The sequence below is a fragment of the Pelophylax lessonae genome, assembly GCF_965119305.1.
Source record: "Pelophylax lessonae genome assembly, chromosome: 8".
NCBI classification, from domain to species: domain Eukaryota; kingdom Metazoa; phylum Chordata; class Amphibia; order Anura; family Ranidae; genus Pelophylax; species Pelophylax lessonae.
The window spans coordinates 35,296,339-35,319,982 of NC_138775.1; the positions used below are offsets into that span (position 1 = coordinate 35,296,339).

The following is a 23,644-nucleotide window of genomic DNA, read 5'->3' on the forward strand; positions in this document are numbered from 1 at the left end:
TAAATCTTTGTTCTTGCATTAAAGGAGAATTTTATGTCCTGAGACGTTATTTCCATTGATCTCCACCCTTAAGATTTAGTGTTAGGTCTTTCTTTTTTTTGCTGGCTTAATTTCTTCGAACAGCAGGCAGAATGTTTTTTGGGATAATCGTTTACCGCTTTTCACGTCACCTTAATGTCTGGGGCATTTTGTTAGTGAAAGTAATTCTCTCCTCCTTTTAACAGCTCAGTGCCAGAGACACGGTAAGGCTCTTAGGATGGATTGTTGTGTTAATTAAAGATCACGGATCAGTCTGTGGTATTTAGCCAAAACCCAAACAGTATCAAATGCTTCCAAGCTGCCTTCTTGTATCATTTAAGGTCTTTTTTTATTTTTTATTTTTTCCTTTTCTCTCCTTTTTTTCTGCTATTGTGATAAGCTTAGTAGCTCTTATATCACTATATTCATGTGTTTCTATGGAAACCAGACAAAAACAGGAGCAGACAGAACTGTTATCAAGAGTTGACGTTGAAAAAATTCCAAGTTTGTGTTTCTTAGGTGCATGTTGATCCTCAGCCAAACTCTATTTGGAAGTAACAGATCGGAGTGTCTTCTGTCACAAGTCATGTTTTCCTGGCTGCGCCGAGGAACAGAACGGGCTTGGAGTCTGAGAATATTGCGCCCATCGCGGGAATGTGGCAGTCGCCTTACTCAATGGGAATAAAATTAGAGCATTTGTCCACAGCAACTAGATCCTGCTACTATAGGCATGTAGCTATTGCTAAAGTGAGTATATTTACAGGTATTTATCTACCGCCATCAATTTATCCTGCTCTTTACATATACACTCCCTGGCCAAAACAGTCGCCACCTGGAATTAACTAAGCAACTAATTAAACTAAGCATGCAGTAACTAATCCTATTGGATAGTTACTGCATGTGCCCAAAGAATGAGGTCAGCTGACCACCTGAATATACTGAATGACCGGGTTATTCCATCAATGGATTTTTTCTTCCCTGATGGAACGGGCATATTCCAGGGTGGCAATGCCAGAATTAATCGGGGCTCAAATTGTGAAAGAGTGGTTCAGGGAGCATGAGACCTCATTTTCACACATGGATTGGCCACCACAGAGTCCAGAACTTAACCCCATTGAGAATCTTTGGGATTTGCTGGAGAAGGCTTTGCGCAGTCGTCCGACTCTCCCATCATCAATACAAGATCTTTAATCTTTAATGCAACACTGGACGGAAATAAATATTGTGACATTGCAGAAGCTTATATGCCACAGCGAATGCATGTCGCAATCAAAGCTAAAGGCGGTCCAACGTGTGACCTTTTTTTTTTTTTTTTTTTTTTTTTTGGCCAGGCAGTGTATATTGTACATTCACATCAGTCCCTGCCTCCAAGGAGATTACAATCGAAGGTCTCTAACTCACATTCATACATACACATACTAGGCCAATTAACCTACCAGCTTGTCTTTGGCGTATGGCAGGAAACGGAGTACCCAGAAGAAACCCATGCAGGCACAGGGAGAACGTGCAAATTCCATGCAGGTAGTGCCGTGGTTAAGATTTGAACCAAAAACCCTAGTGCTGCCAGGCAGTAGTGCTAACCACATAGCCATTGTGCTGCCTAAGGATAATGCTGAGAATATTTTCACTCTCCCAAGACCTGGTGTAGACAAATACTTAAAGTGCCTACATCACCGTAAAAAAAAAAAATCAAAAAGCATTTTTGCAAAAGCAGAGTATTAGGCTGGGTTCACACTGCCAAACGGAGCGGCTCACCTCAGGGATTCAGTGCGTCCCTGTTCACCGTTTCAGGCCCGATTTTCAATCTGAATTTTTGGCTGAATTCAGACCTGAAATGGACCAGAAGACGCACAGGACTCCTGTGCAATTCCCATTGGAACCGCTTCGGAGATATGTGAACCGGCTCCCTAGAAACCCAGTCACAATCTCCTGACATGCAAATTGGATGTGGAGAAAACCTGCATCCTATTCGCAATAGCGTTAACTCAGCCTTAAACCCATTTTAAGCAGTTCCGGCATTTAAACAGCTGGCTTTAAACATTAACATTTATTATAAAATAGTGAAAAACCTTTTTTAGGGTGAATAGCATCATTGGGGGCAAGTAATGCACTGGGCCCCTACCAGCCGACCCCAATGTATGTACCGTACCTGCTCTTAAGAATTAAAGTTTAAATATTTGATAGAATTAAACATATACTATATTAGTACTTTCAATATAATATATTTTAAACCGGAAAGCATTTCATAAATCAAATACTAATCAGCACAAAAGGGACAGTACAGGGGTGGAGGCAAAAGGGAACAGTACAGGGGGTCAGAGGGACACTGTACTGGAATCAGGAGGGCAAAGTACAGGTTCCAGCACACTGCTCAAGATGGGGCCACCCTGGGACAGCTTAGTAAAAAAACTGACTGGCCCGGAAAATCCGGGACAGTTGGCAACTATTATGTAGTACAAGACTATCGTGCGGCCCCCATACACCTGGGGCTACCCAAGGGTGCCCGTGCATTAATACAGCCTTGCTGTATGACACTTGCAGAAATCACAGCAGCTCGTTCCTTATTTTCTCTGACTGCACAGGGCCGAATCGTGTTACTGCAGTGGTGATTACAGGAAAGAAGAGAAAAATTTTCATTTTAATTTAATTTAAAAATTGTACAAAATGCAAAATTGTACTTTTATGACAGAATTTTATAAAATAAAGGAAGTTTTAAAAATGGGCTCCCTGGAGGAACACCTGTCATCCATATCTTCTGGAGCCACCCCACAAGCTATTGAAGAAGGTCACAGGATGACTATTTGGGGATGAGCCCTTGTCAATCACTCATGCTAGAGTCATTACACAAGCTGATTAAGCGGTGGCTACTGGCTAGCATGGAAGGAAGTAAGGTGCTTCCTCTGCCAGGGAAAACTGGAACATGTGCAGAAAGAGTGCCAACTCGGAAGATGGGAGATTACCTTGAATAGCATTGCCACTCTTCAGTACAGAAAAGCAGAGATCAATCAGGCATTTACTGTCTAAGAACAAAATAAAAAGGTTTAGCACACAGTCAACAAATTTAATTTTAAAGCCAATGGGTTTGTTGGCTCTTTAGATCACCAGTTAATTGCATTAAAGCAACCCATTCTGCTCACCAAAATGGACCAAAAATGGGCCTTGTGGCATTTTACTAATGCAGCATACCATGTCTGAGTAGTCTGATGCGGTTCCTTGCAATGTATGTGCATTGGAGATAAGTTGCCTTTTATGTGTTGGGGTGCCAAATGAATGGCATTGCAAGCCATTTTTGAGTCTATGCAAATGATAGTCCAAATGGGTTCTTACTGGTCCAGTGAGTGATGACTCCCATCTTGGCTGTCTTTCAGAGCCATGTAAGCCAAAGAATCTTCAGCATCCAACACTTAATAGATGTTGGATGCCTCCGTCATCCCCTGCATGTTGTGGTTCAACCAGTACAGCTGGGTAGGAATATAGTTGTGATGTAGCAGCCAAGAGGCTAAACCCCAATTTGCATCGTAGGCATCCAACACGCCTACAAGTGTTGGACGCTAAAAATTCTTTAGCCTGCAAAGCTCTGCAAGGGGGCAAAGTCCCCACCTGCAGAACTTGTTAGAATTTTCTTTTGGAAGGTGTCTGCAGCAATACAGTTTGGCTCACTGATAAGTAAATCTTTGGCGCAGGTCAGTGGTTTGGCGCAGTCAGTGCAACAACACATACAATTTGTTTATTCTCATTTTTAGTTTGGCGCACAGAAAATGTGCCAATGTTTATGTGCATGTCCTTTTGTAAATCCCTCCAGATGTGTCTAATTTTTTCATCCAGTTGCTCAGGACTATCACCAATAAAATAACAAAGGCTGGTGAGACATTTGGATCTCTTGCACTGGGACGTTCCCCAAATTTTTCCATGACTTGGATGGTGTATGGATATATTACGTACCTTATTTTCCCTGTAGAGGAAAGGGAGTGATTACGAAGTCTTTCCAACGGGTTGGAAAGTATCTGCATGTGAAAACCTGTATCCGTCTTTAGTTGATTATTTCTTGGGAATCAACACATAAGCAGCTGCTGGGCTGGTAAATATTGGGTGACGTTTTTGCCCTCTCTACAATCCGAGTATTGCTAACATCAGCGCTTTTTTTTTATCAGGATGGTTTGGAAGTTTTGTCATGGGATTCATTAGAAATTTTCATTATTCTCCAATGTTTTCCAGCTTCCAGAGAAGCAAGCATAAGCTGGAGATAAAATCAGTTGTACAGCATTCAGCAGTGCTTAGCAACCCTGTATATATGTTTAATTCAGCCAACCTCTCTATAGGCAGAACTGGCAATGTGCCGGGTAAGTGTGAAGGCCTGGTAAGGAAACCTGCTTGTAATTTGGCTAAAAATAAACTTTTACACCTTTAACACCATAGGCGTGGGGTTGCCTTGCCCAATGCAGTCCCAGTGCATAGACAAGGCAAGGTTGTCTTGTGACCTGTTAGTTCATTTTACACCACCATGCTGCCAGAAAAAGGAGAACATGTTGCATTTATATGCAACAAAGTTTGTTTAAATGCACTGCAGTGCATAAGGCTCCTTTCACACGGCCGCTCCGTGTGAAAGGTCCGCTGCGGGACTTTTTTTTTTTTTTTTCCACGGAGCGGATGACATTTCTGTCATCCGCTCCGTGTGCCCGCATATCATCCCATCCGTTTGCGGATGATATGCGGACCTAATGTAAGTATATGGCACTGCGGATGTCAGCGGATGACACCGCTGACATCCGATTTTCCTTCCTTTCCGTTTTTTACACGGATGGAAAAATGGGGTTCTGTTCCGTTCCAAAAAACGGAACAGAACTGAAAGGAGGAAAATCGGATGTCAGCGGATGGTATTCCGCTGACATCCGCAGTGCCATTCACTTACATTGATGTCCGCAAATCATCCGCAAAAAAATAGGATGATTTGCGGACACACGGAAAGCAGCGGAGCAGCCGTGTGAAAGGACCCTAAGGCTTCTTTCACACGGTCCGCCTCCGCAGGCGGATCCGTGTTGCTCAGCGGGGATCGATCCGCGATCCCCGCTGAGCCGGGCGGATGACAGCTCCGTCTCCGCTTGCAGAGCGGAGAGGGAGGGGTCTCAGCACCCGCTGCCCTCTATGGGGGATCGGAGGAGAGCGGACCGCTTGTCCGCTCTCATCAGATCTGCTCCGCTCCAAAAAATAGGGTTTCCATCCGTCCAGATTTCAGCACAGGATCGGATGCGGATGGCAGCGGGTGTCAGCGGAGGTGACCTCCGCTGACACCCGCTGCCCCATAGAGCTGCATGGAGGATCCGATCAGATCCGCCTAAAAAACTGACAGGCGTATCTGATCGGACCGCCCGTGTGAAAGAGCCCTAAAGATGAATGAAATGTAACGTTGTGACATTTCAATAAAATTAAAAAAAAAAACAAAAAATTATTTTGTAGTGTTAGGATGGAATGGACCTTATTTATATTGTATATTTATAAAATCATCTTTTATATTTTTCTTTTTTTTTTTTTTTTTTATTACTGGTCTGGTATCTTGAAATTAAAAAAAATGAACATATTTCAGGATGCTTTCACAGTGACAGATTGTTAGGCTTTCTAATAAATAAATAAAAAAAAAAAGCAGTAGCTGCTTACTTTCTGGCTGTCTGACCTAAAACTTCTTGTAGAGCTATTCCAGCTAGAAATTAAAGGGTGTGTATGTCCTCATGTTCAGATCTGTGTTCTGATTAGAACAGGGGTCTCCAAACCCTTCAGCATTAGGACCCCATAGTATAATTTACAAATATTCCTGGGCTGAAGAAATCTTTATTAATAACCCCCCTTACACCAGAGTCCCCATCAGAGTTCTCCTTACATCAGGGTACTCATTAGAGTCCCCGTTCCCATCAATGTCCATGTTACAGAGTTCCCTTCACAGCAACCCTCACATCAGGCTCCCTATCAGAGTTCTCCTTACATCAAAGCCCCCATTAAAATCCCCATCAGGTTGGGAGAAAGGCCTAAAGCCTCAATGTGTGCACATTGGGGACATGCCACTGATCCTCTGGTACCGGGCCTAAATGTCGCTCAGGGGCCATTATTTGGAGACCCCTGGACAAGAAGATCAAATTCACAACACAGTGGTAGATAACTCAGTAGCACCCCTACTGGATGTAAGTGGTCAATATGAAATATTAATGTGCATTGCTTAATATTTGAATGTGAGTTAGGGACCTTAGATTGTACGCTCCTTGAGGGCAGGGACTGATGTGAATGTGTAATGTATATGTGAAGCGCTGCGTAAATTGACAGCGCTATATAAGTAACTGAAATAATATTTCTGGACCATAAAGTTTTTATATACATTTTTTTTTTCCTTAGTTTTTTATCCTAAATAGAACTACCCACATGCCAGTCTATAGATATAGATAGAGCCCTGTCAATTGACCTTCAGTAAAAACTAACAGCAGATAGCCTTGCTATTGACTTCTGTCCTACAGCAAGGATTCTGCTTGTTTTACATACATTTGGCCACTAGGAGGGGCAACAGATCTAATATGAAAAATTATGAGAAAAATATGGCACACCAAAATGACTCTGGTAAAATTTTATAGCACTATGAGTGAGATTATTTTATTTCCCTGTAAAGGGTGTTTTTGGATAAAAAGCCCCCCCCCCCCCTGGTTAATAAGGGGTTGACATGCAACATCTGCTTCTATGGCAACACGCGAGAAGTCCTGTGTGCTGGAGTCTGTTAGCGAGGGGAAATTTTACACTTGTATATATATCCGACCCTTGCAGCTGGTTATGGGATGGACAAGGCACAGCTGGTGTTCCTGCCGGAGCACGCCCTTTAACAATCGCTGTGCCATCAGCTGCTTCCGGGATGAACTTTAGGCCAAACACAAACAAAATGACAGTTATATACAGTATGACTCCCCCATGTAGTCTGTTCTCTCTTTATTTACAGGGATACAGTCTCTGTGAACCTCTGTTTAAAAAAGTAGCCATGACACACATTGCACTTCAGTTCAGCAGCAATGTAGCTGCCTCTTAAATTCCTGTCTTTTTGTTTTCTGATCCCAAGGGGGATTTCACATTGAAGTATCATTATGTAACCTTGTGCCAAATGCTTGGCAGACTGTTACGGCACAGGCCCATAGCCTTCAATGGGTGAGTTGGGCAAGTGGCCAAAATTGACTTGAATGTGACAGGACTAAGTGGCCACTATGGCACTCAGGCAACTGCCTGGTGTGAACTTTAGCCTTTGTGTTCCAATTCATTCACAGTTACTGTAGCTGCTAACGATTCGGCAGTAAGGTAATGCTCATACCAAGCATTGTGGGGTGCTGCGGTACCAAAATCATTGCAGGTGTGTTTTTATTTCCCATGTGTTGGGGGCAATGCCAGGCTATTCACAATAATGGACTGCCTAAATGCATGGTAACGGACACCAAACTATATGGAGGCAAAACTTTTTTCAATCTAATGCCTCGTACACACGCATCGATTATTGGCCGGGAATTTTCGGCCAACGTCCGATCGGCTGATTTTCGGCTTGTTAGTATGGTGCTTTCGACAACCGACTCCGACTTTTCAGCCGAAAAAAATCTGGCGTGCAGACTATAAAATTGTTGTTGGCCATCAAAACAACGGCCGATTTTCCGTCAGTCAGTACAGATTTCGGCAGACAAAAATCTGATGAGCAAGACTGGGCATGCTCAGAGAAGGAAAAACACACGGAAAGTAAACCATCACATGACATCACTTCTGAAGTTGGTTTTTGTTGGTCGAGAAAATTTGTGTGCAGTCTAGAGCACATTTCAACCAACACAACAACACTGGACAAAAGTCGGACGATCGGTCGGCTGATAATCGCTGCGTGTGTACGAGGCATTCGATACAGTAATTAAATGCTAGACCCTCTGCCAGGTTTTTATTGCTGTCTGGGGATTCATCCGCTTTATTTGTCCAAGGCAGAAAGTGATGGAAATCCAATATATTAGCATTGTTACCAGAACAAGAGATGGTCAGGTTTCCTGTGGGCACACCAGTTTTGGGTACCGTATATACTCGAGTATAAGTCGACCCGAATATAACCCGAGACCCCTAATTTTACCACAAAAAAGTGGGAAAACTTATTGACTCAAGTATACGCCTAGGGTGGGAAATGCAGCAGCTACTGGACCCAACTGGACCACCACAAGACACACAAAACGGGGGCTACGGGCATGGTACAGGCATGGCGCAGGTCATGGTACAGGCATGTCACAGGTCATGGTACAGGCATGTCACAGGTCATGGTACAGGCATGTCACAGGTCATGGTACAGGCATGGCACAGGAAATACAGGCATGGCACAGTATGTACAGGCATGGCACAGGAGATGCAGTGCTGCGGGCATGGTACAGGAGAATGTCCTGTACCATGCCCGCAGCACTGCATGAGGAAATGCAGGGGCTGCGGAGGAGTCTCGCTTACCTGTCGGTGAGGCGCTTTCGATTTACAAATTGCGCCGCCCGGCGCCAATACTACCTCACCGCAAATGCGTCGCCGATGCTCGGGGAAAGCCCAAACACGTTCGGCTATTCCCGGGCATGCGGCACATGCGCAGTGACACGTCGGCGCCGAGCGGCGCCATTTTTAAAAACACAGTGAAGCCAGTGACTCGAGTATAAGCCGAGGGGGGCATTTTCAGCATGAAAAAACATGCTGCAAAAATCGGCTTGTACTCGAGTATATACGGTAGTTGGTTTTTCAGGGAACACTTTTGGCTGAATTGGGCTGTTTGGCTCCATGCACACTATGCTTTTTTTATATGCTCAAAAAATGCTAGCAAAAACGCTTAAATGAAAAAATGCTGATAGCATTTTTTATACTGTCTTCTACTAGCATTTTAGCAGCTTTTAGGAGCGTTAACGTTTTATTAGTGTTTTTCCTGAACATGGAAAAAAAATAAATAAAATTGTTAAAAGCTTTTGGTAGCGTTTTTAGGAGCGTTTAGTGTTTTTTTTTTTTTGCCAGGAAAACGCTCCCATAAACTCAACAAAAACAACTTTTCTTTCTGCCCCTAGATGCTGAAGCTCAAAAAAATGCTAATAGTCTAAAGTAGTGTGCATGGACAAGTAGCAAGAGCAGAAGAAAAAATGCTAATAACCGCTTCTAGGAGCTTAAAAAAACGCTAGTGTGCTATGAGCCATAAACAGACCATATTGTCTGTTTTTCATGCATTGTTTGTGGTTTTTTTTTTTTTTGTTTTTTTTTGGTGTGTAACTGTAATGGTGCTGATCTCACATGAACTAAACGGTGCTAGAAATCTGCTGACTTGTAATGACAACTGATGTGGCTGAGAAGCTGCTCGGCTGTCCAACCCCCCCCCCCCCACCGCCACCTTCCGTGGCTCGCCCCGGGTCTCCCCTACATCCGCCACTGCCCAAGAGAAGACCCGGGTCTCCATGTAAAAAGCCCGGAAGTGATGTCGTGACATCCCTTCCGGGTACTCTGCACCGAATTAAAAAAACTGACATTATTCAAAACAGCCAAACTTGGCGTTTTTGAATGCTTTTCGGTGCTGAGGAGGGGTTTGGGGTCTTTTAAACCCCCCAGATCCCTCCACAAGGAGTACCTTAACCACTTGCCGACCGCCGCAAGTACATATACTGTGGCGGTCAGCCCCGGCCAGGCAAAGTGACGTACCGGTACGTCACTAGCCTGTCACCGGCTTGTGAGCCAATAGCGGGCGAGCGCGCGCCCGCCCCGGCTCGTTCCCTAAGAAGTCAGTGCGTGTGACCGGCGGACCTAATGTCCGCCGGTCACTTGCGAACGTTTGTCGGGAAGGGAGAAAGGCAGGCGGCTAATGTAAACAAAGCTGCCTGTCATTCTCCCCTATGTAAAAATGGAGATCAGACGGTTCTACTATGTAGAACCGTTGATCTCTGTTTTTATACTAGTAGCCATGTCCCATCAGTTAGAAACACGCCCCTAGGACACACTTAACCCCTCCCTCTCCAATACAGTTAACCCCTTCCCTGCCAGTGTCATTTTTACAGTAACAGTGCATATGTATAGCACTGATTACTGCAGTAATGTCACTGGTAACCCCAAAAGTATCAAATGTCAGTCAAGGGTCCGATCTGTCCGCCGCAATGTCGCAGTCCCGCAAATAAAAACGCAGATCGCCGCCATTACTCGTTAAAAAACCCACCAAAAATGACAATCTTTCCCTTTGTACGTAAACGCGATAACTTTTGCGCAAACCAATCAAAATACGCTTTTTGCGATGTGTTTTTTTTTTTTTTTTACCAAACATATGTAGCATAAAACAAATTGGCCGAAAATGTTAAAAATTTTGATTTTTACATTTTTTTGGGGGGGAATTTCATATAAAAAAATGTGAAAAATATTGTTATTTTTGCAAAATTGACGCTCTTTTTTTTGTTTATAGCGCATGATCAAAAAATCGCACAGGTGATCAAATACCACCAAAAGAAAGCTCTGCTGTTTGTGTGAAAAAAAGGACATCAAATTTGTTTAGGTACAGCGGCGCACGACCGCGCAATTGTCCGTTAAAGTCACGCAGTAAAAAAATCGCAAAAAACCCCCTGGTCAGGAAGGGGGTAAAATCTTCCGGGGCTTAAGTGGTTAATAAAAAAAATAAAAAAATACATTTTTTTTACATGTCCAAAAATATCGGCAGATATCAGCCAATACCGATATCCCGATGACCAAAATATTGGTATCGGCATTAATAAAACGATATCGGTCAATCACTACTAGAAATGCACACTTGTGCACACAGCTTAAAAAAAAAAGAAATGAGATTCCTGCCACAACGCAGACATCTGGCGTTCAGACCCTTCCAGTACGGAGGCCTCTACTGCTTTAACTGGCTGGAAAGAGGCAGAGGCAAGATAGCTTGTATTGATTGACTGAGCTGTCCTCCAGCTATTGGTGCCCTGCTACTGGCTGCGGAAATTGGTTATTGAAATTAGGCCTCTGGAGATCTATTATAAAGCCCCGGAGCTTGTTAACTATTTCCATTTTATATATGGTATATTGACAGCGCTGCTTTCCCTTTATAGCTTCCAGTTGTCTGCTGGCGGCTTTAGGACCTGTCTATGAAAGTAACGAGCATGCTGCGTACAGCCTTCCCCAATAGAGAGCTGATCACGGCTAGGCTAATACAAAAATAGAAACCGTCTTCAATGGTGGGATTTGTGTAGGCTCAGTTGTAAAAATAAGAGCAGAGAATTTTGGAATGTTACTGCCCTGTCACCTGCCTGACCTCCTGCTGTCACCCAGCTCGAGAGTGTGCATAAAAGTATCAACCAACAGAGCCCTACCCAAATGTAGCACCCTCCTAGGTAGGTGCTAGAGAGTGAGTATAGTTTTTGGCTCTGTCTGTCTATCAGAAGAGCAGCAGGTAAATTCTATATTTCTCTCTGCTTAACGGGAAGCAGGATCTGTGAGTTAGGTCTGCTCAATGTGCCCAGTGTGTGATTCGCAGAGTTGTATAAAGTACTTGAAACCCATATTTGAGTAAAAGTACAAGTGCTCGATCAAAAAGTGACTTGAGTAGAAGTGGAAGTGCTCGATCAAAAAGTGACTTGAGTAGAAGTACTAAAGTATTCAACATTTTTTGTACTTAAGTATTGCAAGTAGTTTTTTTAAAAAAATTTGCTACTCAAGTACTGAAAGTAAAAGTACAAGTACTGTGTTATGTAGTTATTAACCACTTTACCACTGAGTACCGTAGTACTACTGCGGCAATGTGGCTCGTTATCGTCTGACGACGTAGCACTACGTCGTCAGACACTCCCCTTTTCTGTATTCAGTCACAGCGGGAGTCGGGCCAGGGGAGGAGCGGCGACGATCGCCGCTGCTCTTCCCCGATCGTCGGGGATCTAGTGTGGAGATCCGCCTGCTTGTGTAAACACAAGCGGGCGGATCTCCCAAGTGACAGGCAGGGTCAGATTTGTCCTTGTGTCACACAGTCACCTCCCCTCACACACGTCAGTAAGCACCAGGCATACATTAACCCCTCCCTCTCCAATAAAATTAACCCCTTCCCTGCCAGTGTCATTTTTACAGTAACCGTGCATATATATAGCACTGATTACTGCAGTAATGTCACTGGTACCCCCAAAAGTGTCAAAAATGTCAGTCAAGGGTCCGATCTGTCCGCCGCAATGTCCCAGTCCCGCAAAAAAAAATCGCAGATCGCCGCCATTACGCGTTAAAAAAAACACCAAAAATTACAGAAATCTTTCCCTTTGTTAGTAAACGCAATAACTTTTGCGCAAACCAATCAAAATACGCTTATTGTGAATTTTTTTACCAAACATAGATTGATTTTGAATTTGATAAATTTTGATTTTTACATTTTTTGGGGGGGAATTTCATATAAAAAAATGTGAAAAATATTGTTGTTTTTTCAAAATTTACGCTATTTTTTTGTTTATAGCGCAAAAAGTAAAAATCGCACAGGTGATCAAATACCACCAAAAGAAAGCTCTGTTTGTGGGAAAAAAAGGACGTAAATTTAGTTTGGGTACGGCGTCGCACGACCGCGCAATTGTCAGTTTAAGTCGCACAGCGCCGAATCGCAAAAAGTGGCCCAGACGTAAGACAGCAAAATGCTCTAGTGGTAAAGTGGTTAAAAAAAGAAGTCAAAAGTTTGAACATCATATTGTTTTTTATTATTTCAAATGCAGCTTTTATTTATACATACAGTAGCATTTATTTTCGTATGCGCTGATAATACACATGTTTTGAGCTTCATGAAACCTGCCATCTACTGTTCTGGCAGTGGTAATTTTTATAATTGTAATGAGTAACTATGCAGCACAAAAAAAAAATATCGGAGTAGAAGTATTGAAATCATCGAAAAAATGTAGTGAAGTAAAAGTGGAAGTAGGAGAAAAAAATTCTACTCTAGGAAAGTACAGATACCGCCTTTCGGTACTGAAGTACAGTAGTGAAGTAGTTCTACTTAGTTATTATACATCTCTGGTGATTCATGTGGTCTGGGGGGAGTGTCCCCACTTTCAGCTCGTAAAACGCTCATCTCTGAAGTCTCAAAACGCCCAACAAGCAAAATCCCATTCATTTCAATGGCCCCCTGTTCACATTTGAGTGTTTTGTCTCCAGAAGAAAAATGGCTGAAGCTCAAAAAAAGTACATGAGCTTCTATTTTGGCTGATTACAAGCGTTTTTGTTAGATGTCAATGCCTTCCTCCAAACACTGGCAAAAATCGCCTGTAAAAAGCCCAAAAAACACCTGAAAATGATACGCTCAGGTGAGAATGGAGCCCGAGGCTACGTTCACATGTTGGCATAGCGGATCACGGGCAAAATTGCCGTGATTCTGCCTGCGATCCGGAATCATTGCAAATCGCGGGACGCCTCTGCGATGCCCGTGATTTGCAATGGCACCCCAAACGCTGTGCGATGTTGCCGCGATTTCCGCCTGCTGAACCACGGTAACATCGTGCAAACAGAATCGGGGGACGCATGACTCCCAAAAAAGGTACAAGAGCTTCTTTTGTGCGTCATGCGTCCCGCGATTCTGTTTGCGCAATGTTACCGTGATTCCGCGGGCGGAAATCGCAGCAACATCGCACAGCATTTGGGGTGCTATTACAAATCACGGGCATCGCACAAGCGTCCTGCGATTTGCAATGATTGCGGATCGCGGGCAGAATCCCGGCGATTCTGCCTGTGATCCGCAACGAGCACATGTGAACGTAGCCTTAGGCATTTCGATTTGTTTTACCCTTAGACAAAAAGTCTGTCACAACATAAAATAGGGGGAAATCTCCCCAATGGGGACACAGGCTTCAGTAAAAAAGTTGGCAGGGGTTTTAACTCTTCCCTACTCTATCCCCCCCAGGGCTCCCGCTGTATTCAGTCACAGCGGGAGTTGGGCCAGGGGAGGAGCGGCGGTGATCACCGCCGCTCTTCCCCGATCGTCGGGGAATCGAGTCTGGAGATCCGCTCGCTTGTGTAAACAAAGCGGGTGGATAAGTGACAGGCAGGGTCAGATTGCAGGGTTCAGCATAGCTGAACCTGCGATCTGTCCCGGTGTCACTCAGTCACCTCCCCCCCACACACGTTAGTAAGCACCAGGCATACATTAACCCCTCCCTCTCCAATAAAATTAACCCCTTCCCTGCCAGTGTCATTTTTTACTGTAACAGTGCATATTTATAGCACGAATTACTGTAGTAATGTCACTGGTCCCCCCAAAAGTGTCAAAAATGTCAGTCAAGGGTCCGATCTGTCCGCTGCAATGTCGCAGTCCCGCAAAAAAATCGCAGATCGCCGCCATTACTAGTTAAAAAAAAAAAACAACAAAAACGACAAATCTTTCCCTTAGTTAGTAAACGCAATAACTTTTGCGCAAACCAATCAAAATACGCTTATTGCGATTATTTTTGGTAAAAAAAAAAAAAAAAAAAATGTAGCAGAAAACAAATGTACCTAAAATGATAAAAAGATTTTTGATTTTTTACATTTTTTTGGGGGGGGGAATTTCATATAAAAAAATGTGAAAAATATTGTTGTTTTTTCAAAATTGCCGCTCTTTTTTTGTTTATAGCGCAAAAAGTAAAAATCGCACAGGTGATCAAATACCACCAAAAGAAAGCTCTGTTTGTGGGAAAAAAAAGGACGTAAATTTTGTTTGGGTCCGGCGTTGCATAACCGCGCAATTGTCAGTAAAAGTCGCACAGTGCCGAATCGCAAAAAGTGGCTCAGACGTAAGACAGCAAAATCCTCCGGTGGTAAAGTGGTTAATGGTAGAGTGATATACAAATAAACGTATGTAAAACACCAAATATTTGCAATCTATATGCAAACTTTTTTTTTATTTTTTTATTTACTGTCACGCTGTTTCATTTTTAGCAAATTTTAAATGGTTGAATTGCCATTTCCCAGACTAGGTGGCCCTGTCAAATACTACCGGTTTCTTCTGAAAGCACATATAGGCATACTCACTTAACATACACTTGCGAGTACGGATACAGCCTGGTCAGCTTGGCATGGCACTACTCCCAGTTTTCAACATTGGCTTCTATGGGAAATCTTGGTCAGCTTGACATGGCACTGCTCCCTAACCATAAGTGACAAGGACAAAAAAAAAAAACTGAGTGACAGGGATACCAAACTTGGGAAGCACCGAGAGGGGACCCAGGACTACAACATATCCTATTTGTGGCTGGCCATCTTGCCTAGGTAATCTACCATGTCATAGTCCTTGATCCCCTTAACATGCTCTCCAAGCTTGGTGTCCTTGTCACTTATGGTTTGGGAGCAGTGCCATGTCAAGCTGACCAAGATTTCCTATGGAGCTAGTCTATTTACATGCATTGAGAAGTGAAAAAAGGTATTGCTTCGCTTTTAAGTACATTTTAGTTTTACATACATGCTCTGGTCCCATTGTGTACTTAAAAGTGGGGTATACCTGTACTGGGGGGATAGAACACTTTGCAGAGATACCATGTTTTAGTAGCTTTCCTAAACGCTGATCTTCTTTGTGAAAGATCACATGACCAGTGCCTAGGCATCGGTAACATGGGGGGAGCGTGGCTTTATTGGGCTTTAATAAGCATTGATTTTACAGCAGCCCCTCCACCGACCTTGAGTTGCTGCCATTACTTGCCAGCTACAGGCTCTGTTCCTGCCTTCCAAGTCATTTTACTGGGCTGCCATGCTCCTTTTGAATAACTCCTTCGTGCTCCCTAAGTTTTTTTGTCCTTGTCACTTATGGTTAGGGAGCAGTGCCATGTCAAGCTGACCAAGATTTCTTATAGACACCAATGTTCAAAACTGGGAAGAGCCATGTCAAGCTGACCAATATTTCCCATAGACGCCAATGTGTCTGCAGAAGCGAGTGTACATAAAGTGAGGATACGTAAAGCGAGGTATGCCTGTACTAAGTTACTGCAACCCTATTTCCATATTTTTTCTGTTTTTTTTTTTTTTTCTTTTTTTACAATGACCCCTCCAATAGCCAGGGCTTTTTTTTTTCTCGGGGAATAGGTGCAAGAACTCCCCCTTTCAAGTCTCCCCTTGTCTCCACCCCCCCATAATGCAGACCGTGCTGCTGTTTGCTATGCCTTCTGTTCTCATTCGTCCAGAGTTGTCGCACTAATACAGGAGGTGTGTTACCAGAGTTGTATAAAGTACTCGAAACCCATACTTGAGTAAAAGTACAAGTGGTCGATCAAAAAGTGACTTGAGTAGAAGTGGAAGTGCTCTATCAAAAAGTGACTTGAGTAGAAGTACTAAAGTATTTAACATTTTTTGTACTTAAGTATTGCAAGTAGTTTTTTTAAAAAATTTTGCTACTCAAGTACTGAAAGTAAAAGTACCAGTAGTTTTGAAGAAAAAATTGCTACTCAAGTACTGAAAGTACAAGTACTGTGTTATGTAGTTATTAAAGAAAGAAGTCAAAAGTTTGAAAATCATATTGTTTTTTATTATTTCAAATGCAGCTTTTATTTATACATACAGTAGCATTTATTTCCGTATGCGCTGATAATACACATGTTTTGAGCTTCATGAAACCTGCCATCTACTGTTCTGGCAGTGGTAATTTTTAGAATAGTAAAATATTGGAGTAGAAGTATTGAAATCATTGAAAAAATGTAGTGAAGTAAAAGTGGAAGTAGGAGAAAAAAATTCTACTCTAGGAAAGTACAGATACCGCCTTTCGGTACTTAAGTACAGTAGTGAAGTAGTTCTACTTAGTTACTATACATCTGTGTGTTACTGGCCAGATCACCAGGTGAAAACAGGGGGGGAAAAGCCTAAATAAGACAAATGCAGCCACCAAATCGAATTATTGGTAAGCTGCAATATATTACATTTTTGGATTTAATACAATTTTAAGAGAAAGTAACAGATTTCTATTGATCACATTGATGGAGTACTGGGGGTTTCTTTACTATACACGTGCTATTCTATCATACGAATGTGCGGGGGGGGGGGGGGGGGATACCAGGAAGGAGGGGCAATGCAATGCCCTTGCAGCTTTCTTGCTTTTTTTTTTTTTTTTTCTTGCATGAAGAATACCGCACACTCTGCATTGTGATACACTTACAGCGGAGGGGGGGGGGGGGGGGTGCTGAATTGGTGCTGGGCTCTCACCTTGGTGCCAATGACCCCTTCAGTAGTCTGAAATTGTGCAGAACTCTGGCTCTGTCTGTCAGCGCAGCGGCGGCCCCCAGTTACTACTGGGAGCGTTTCCAGATTCCATTTAACTTTAAGATGTGCAGAGGATTAATACTTTTATTACCCTCATTAAAGCTTTTTATCTCTGTCTACAGAAGACATAAAAGTCTCAGAGATATAAAACATCTTCCACAGCAGCAGCTGCTTTATGGCTTGTAACTTTATTACTTGCTTAAGATGTTATCTTGCATTTAATACCTACCTGACGAGTTATTTCAGGCGCTTAAAATAATAACGAAAGTCTTAATAAAAAAAAAAGTCCAATCTAATGGAGGAACGGAATATTGTTTTCAGTTCAAGAGCTGATATTGCTAAATGCACGCATTTGTGGTCTACTCCTGAGTCCTGACACACAACCTCTTAATAATACACTATATTGGTGAAAAGTATTGCCTTTACACGCACATGAACTTTAATGGAATCCCAGTCTTAGTCTGTAGGGTTCAATATTGAGTAGGGCCACCCTATGCAGCTATAACAGCTTCAAATCTTCTGGGAAGGCTGTCCACAAAGTTTTGGAGTGTGTCTATGGGAATGTTTGACCATTCTTCCAGAAGCCCATTTGTGAGGTCAAACACTGATGTGGACGAGGAGGCCTAGCTCAAATTTATCCCAAATGTATTCGATCGGGTTGAGGTCAGGACTCTGTGCAGACCACTCAAGTTCCTCCACCCAAAACTCGCTCATCCATGTCCTTCTGGACCTTACTTTGTGCACTAGTCCAAATCATTTTGTGGAGGGGGGGATTGTTTTCTCAGGGGTTGGGCTTGGTCCCTTAGTTCCACAGAAGGCATCGGCATACCAAGACATTTTGGTCAGCTTCATTCTCCCAACTTTGTGGGAACAGTTTGGGGACGGCCCCTTCCTGTTCCAACATGACTGCACACCAGTGCACAAAGCAAGGTCCATAAAGACATGGATGAGCGAGTTTGGGGTGGAGGAACTTGACTGTCCTGCACAGAGTCCTGACCTCAACCTGATAGAACACTATTTGGATGAAATAGAGCTGAGACTGTGAGCCAGGCCTTTTCGTCCAACATCAGTGCCTGACCTCACAAATGCACTGTAGAATAGATCTGCTTATGCAGTTTAGGCCCCAGTTAACACTGAATGCCACTTTGGAATCACGCTACTCCAGCGCGATTTGAAAGCTGGCAGTCAGTGCAATTTCATGTGTAGCTTTCCCATATCTGTGTGACTTCATGCACAGATGTCTATGCAAGTCGTGCATGAAATTGCCAAAAATCTTGCAGGAAACTTTTTCAAAAATGATGCAAGTCGGAGGCACCCTATTTGCGCCAGTACTGGCGTTCCTAAGAAATATTAGGAGCAGGCCTGTGCATAAGCCAGTAAAGCTTCGGTTATGTGGATTTTGCCTTTCATCGGTAACACAATTATATTTTCATCCTCCATTTAAGCACTGGGTATGGGGAAACGTTAATGAGGCGGTTATTTATCTTCTGTCGAATTACAGTCGTATGTTTACTGCCTTGCGTGATCTATAGAAATTGCTCATGTCCTGGATATAAGATTATCTGCCGTCTTTACAAACATGTCAGGATTAATGGATGTGTGCCGTTCTCTTGTCTCCTGTTTACAAAACCAGCATGCTTTAATGAAGTTGTACTTCTTGCCATGGATGGAGTCTGCATCTGGGCGGATTTGTTTGCGTTGGTGTTAATATCCCAGACTTCCTCTTGGAAAATTGTTCAAGGATAACTGTCTAACTTCTGTAATATATCCATGAAGGCCGAGCCACATTGCAAATTCAGCCCTTTACCTTGACAAAGGTACTAAAGAGGATTTGTCTCAATTCTGCTTTGACATCACTCTTCTCCTACCTTATAAATAACTACATGACCACAGATTGGAGTTAAATGGCCATAGCAGCCTTTTATTAACAAACTGTATACGTACCAGAAAAATAACACGTTAAACCCAGTCTTTACTGGAGCCTCAAGGTCCCGGTAGGCATCAAAGAAAGTGCCTGCGTCCGACTTAGGCCTCCAGCCGCCACAGCATCGGCTTGGAGACAACCAGTCGCTGATACCAACATACCAACTACTGGGAGCCGTACCTCAGACGGGTCCCTACCAATTATAAGTTTGCACCACCTGGGAGCCGTACCTCTGACGGGTCCCTACCAAGTAAAAGCTTGCACCATACTAACCTACCAGGACCTTGAACCCCCCTTGCTGCCATGACAAAGAAACATCCCAAAAGAAAAAACCTCTTTAACCACTTAAGCCCCGGAAGATTTTACCCCCTTCCTGACCAGGGCCTATTTTGCATTTCGGCACTGCGTGACTTTTAACAGACAATTGCGTGGTCGTGCGACGCTGTACCTAAACAAATTTGATGTCTTTTTTTTTCCCACAAACAGAGCTTTCTTTTGGTGGTATTTGATCACCTGTGCGTTTTTTATTTATTTTTTTTTTTTTTTTTGATCATGCGCTATAAACAAAAAAATAGTGTAAATTTTGCAAAAATAACAGTATTTTTCACATTTTTTTTATATGAAATTCCAAAAAAAAATGTAAAAATCTATTTTTTTTTAACATTTTAGGCCAATTTGTTTTATGCTACATGTGTTTGGTAAAAAAAAATCGCAAAAAGCATATTTTGATTGGTTTGCGCAAAAGTTATTGCGTTTACTAAATGGGACATTTTTTTTTTTTTTTTTTTTTTTGCGGGATTGCGGCGGACAGATCGGACCCTTGACTGACATTTTTGACACTTTTGGGGTTACCAGTGACATTACTGCAGTAATCAGTGCTATACGTATGCACTGTTACTGTAAAAATGACACTGGCAGTGAAGGGGTTAACTTTTTTTTGAGCGGGAGGGGTTAAGTGTGTTCCTAGGGGCGTGTTTCTTACTGTGATTGGATGTGGCTTGATGTGTAAGAACAGAGATCAACGGTCCTACATAGCAGAACCGTATGATCTCCATTCTTACACAGGGAGGAATGACAGGCGGCTTTGTTTACATTAGCCGCCTGCCTTTCTCCTGGTGTAACAGGCGATCGCGAGTGCCCGGCGGACGTCGGGTCCGCCAGGCACACACACACACGCGGGGGGTCCGTGACCGAGCGGGAGCGCGCCGGCTCCCTAGAGCCTCACAGGCTAGCTAGCTCCACCCATTCCTGGCCAAGACACCAATTAAGTAGGTCTCACCACTTATATTTTCTATCAGACTGGGCTGAAAACCCCTCCTTGACCCAAACCCCTTTAACCCCTGTCCTGCCGGGCCAGGTCTCTTCTGTCCTTTCCTCCGGGCCTCCCTTTCTCCTTTTCTTTTCTCCTGTGCTTTGGGGAGCCATTGTCGTCACAGATTCTCAGGCCAGGGGAAGCATTGCGTTGTTTACATTCTGCTGCTCGATGCATTCTATGCATGTTTCCTACACGTGTTCAAACGCATTTCCCTTTGCGACCTGCATACAGGTACCAGCAGGGCCGGGGCAGAGGGTGGGCAAAAGGGGTGGCTGCCCTGGGCATAGCGTGTATTGTAGGGATGGGGGTAAGTTCCTTTTACTATAAGGTAGACAGGAGTAGTGACAGTGGCATCACTACTTCTGTCAGCCCAGCTCTGGAAGCAGCAAGGAGAAGAGAGCTGGGAGGAGGTGCGGGCTGTTCTCTCTCTCTCTCTCTCTCTCCCACCCCCATGCAATTTGCCATCTTTACCCTGGCCACTGGATAATCTTATCCTGGCACTGAGGCACATGTTCCTATGAAATCCCAGTGTGAACTGGCACTGAGTGTCCAAAAGGTTGATTATTTTTCTTAAAGCACGAGTCCGTTCCCCCCCCCCCCCCCCAAAAGTGATATTGTTACCGGAGAATTTTGTTGTGCTGAATCACTCATTGGCTTCTTCTTTCTCTCTGAGACTGTTGCTGTAATTTCTCCAAGCTAGACTTCCTTTCTCAAGATTTGCTCATTACCACACATGACAAATGCAAAGTTCATGAAGCGGAATAGATCTTGCATAGCAGCTGATCACTATTATACACAATTATTTTACATTTGATTATTTTTTTTTTTTTTTTTTTTTTAATGAATCCAGGCTTCTGATTAGTTGTTCTCAGGATCAAGAGCCATTTACTTTTGAACAGGTTGGAGAATCTCTGTGCAAGCAGGTGGTGGACATTCACAAAGCATGTGCACAGAGTTCACCCAGCAGCATGTCATGGCGGATTGATGATTCTGGAGATGTCTCAAGACCTGGCGCCCGTAGAGTTTTTGTCTTTTTCTGGCCAGCCTAAAGCAAGTGAATGTTACATTGTGTGTTCTATGACCACAAACCCAACACTTCCTCTGTCAGCTAAGAAAAGCAGAAGTGGGACTTGCGTTATGATCCGATGCTGCACAGTTTTCCTTAACACACACTGCATGGGGCCTAATGTATCAGACTGTCTGTGTTGCCTATTACAGCCAGGCACCAACTGCAGGATTTAGTTTAAAGATACTACAAAATGGTAAGAAGCTGCTGAATCTTCTCCATACTTTCCATGGACAATGAAAAGCAGGTATCCCAGCGACTAATTGAGGTTCCCATATTGCATTGGAAGTGGTTCAGCACCCCCCCCCCCGCCACCAGAAACAATAAGTCAGCAGCAACAAATACTGTGTACAGGACATCTACCTGTCCAGGGATCCAACGTGGTCCTCACCCAAGCTGGCTCTTCGGCTGTCCTTTGGTCCACTAGCCGGCTTGATTACTTTCGAAATCCAGCTGTGATTGCTTACAGCTCCACACTGCGCCTTGTAAATGGTCCCACAGCTTTCTGGGACCTGTGACGTGTACCAGAAGGCTGCGGGGGAAGGATGGGGGGATCAATTCGGATCGGTGTTGTCAAAACAAAGTACCCGCGGAGGGTAGGCAAGCAAGCCGAACTTCCCATTTTGGATTCAACTCCACTTTAACTTGTGTGTAAAAAAAAAAAGGCATAGTTTGCATAGAAATCCATAAGTGCTCCCATTTCCCTTTGTTTCCTGGTCAGGAGATACAACAGGACATAGGAGAAATTCTCCAAATAAAAGCTGGCCCTACATGCTTGGATTTTCTTTGTTCAGCCTGGATTCCTCCATCTATGCCAGTGGTTTCCAAACTGTGGCCCTTTGCTTGCTTTTATCCGTCCCTTGGGGCACTACTCCTCCCACCAATACCAATGACGGTGTGCTATTCCTCCAACTGATACCAACAGTGGGGCACTAATCCACCCACTGCCACCAATGATGGGGCGTTATTAATCCCACTGCCACCAATGATGGGGCGTTATTCCTCCCACTGCCGCCAATGATGGGGCACTATTCCTCCCACTGCCGCCAATGATGGGGCACTATTCCTCCCACTGCCGCCAATGATGGGGCACTATTCCTCCCACTGCAGCCAATGATGGGGCACGATTCCTCCCACTGCCGCCAATGATGGTGCACTATTCCTCCTACTAACACCAATGACTGGGCACTATTACTCCCCCTAATACTAATGATGGAGCTCCCACTGGCCACAGTCCCCCCCCCCCCCCTAACGTTTGAAGGACCGTAGACTTGTTCTTTGTTTAGAAAGTTTGGAGACCCCTGATCTATGCTAAAGTGCTGAAGGACCAATCTCCCCTGCCGACTCTTGATGTGAGGTTGCAGCATGGTTCTGTTGACTTTAACCAGTGATTTTGGCAGGTGGTGCGGTCTATCAAACTCGGCAAGCCGAGTTAATGTGGCATGGCCGCAACCTCTTCCATTTGCCTTGTTAAGCTTTCAGTGGACGGCCGTGTGAATGAGGCCTTAAAGAGGAGCTTCAGCCAGCTTACAAAAACTCTAGCTGTTGACTTTAAACCTCACCTGGGCCGGTGCTTCGCTGGTGTTCTGGGTTCCCGGCAATGGCATGTTAACTGTGGGAAGCCGGCTGTGACTCCTTTCAGCTTCAAAGCCGGCTGCCCACTCTACATGAGCAGGTCGCAGTGCGCCATGTGAATGGTCCCGCAGCCACCTGAACCTGTTTAGCGGAGGTGGGAGCAGGTACCTGTCAAAACTAGGTACCCAAAAAAAAAAATTCCAAATATGGTAAAGGAGTGGGAAAGGCGGAGGAAGAGTGGAATTTCCTATTTTGGGTGAAGTTCCACTTTAAGCTGGTCATTTTCATCCACGCTATACACTGTGGATGGGCGAATCTTCCATCACCTATTGTATTGTAACTGCCGGCACCAGCGGCTGTCTGAATACCTGAACAGTGGCTGTATCTGACTGGATGCAGATATCGTTCAGCTGACGATTTCTCATCTATCTCCTTCAACAAAAGCTATGTGAACAGTCGATTTTTGTCTAGCTAGGTGATGCTAAGGCCACATTTCTGTAATTTAGCAGTGTATGGTTGCCTTTATATTCCCCTCTTAATG

The 23,644-nt window shown here is 43.9% G+C and overlaps 1 protein-coding gene across 2 annotated transcripts in view; it reads left to right on the plus strand.

Annotated features, from left to right (window-relative positions):
• The window catches only part of CAMK1 (calcium/calmodulin dependent protein kinase I), a 234,217-nt gene that overhangs the window by 114,933 nt on the left and 95,640 nt on the right, over window positions 1-23,644 (plus strand). The window lies entirely within an intron of this gene.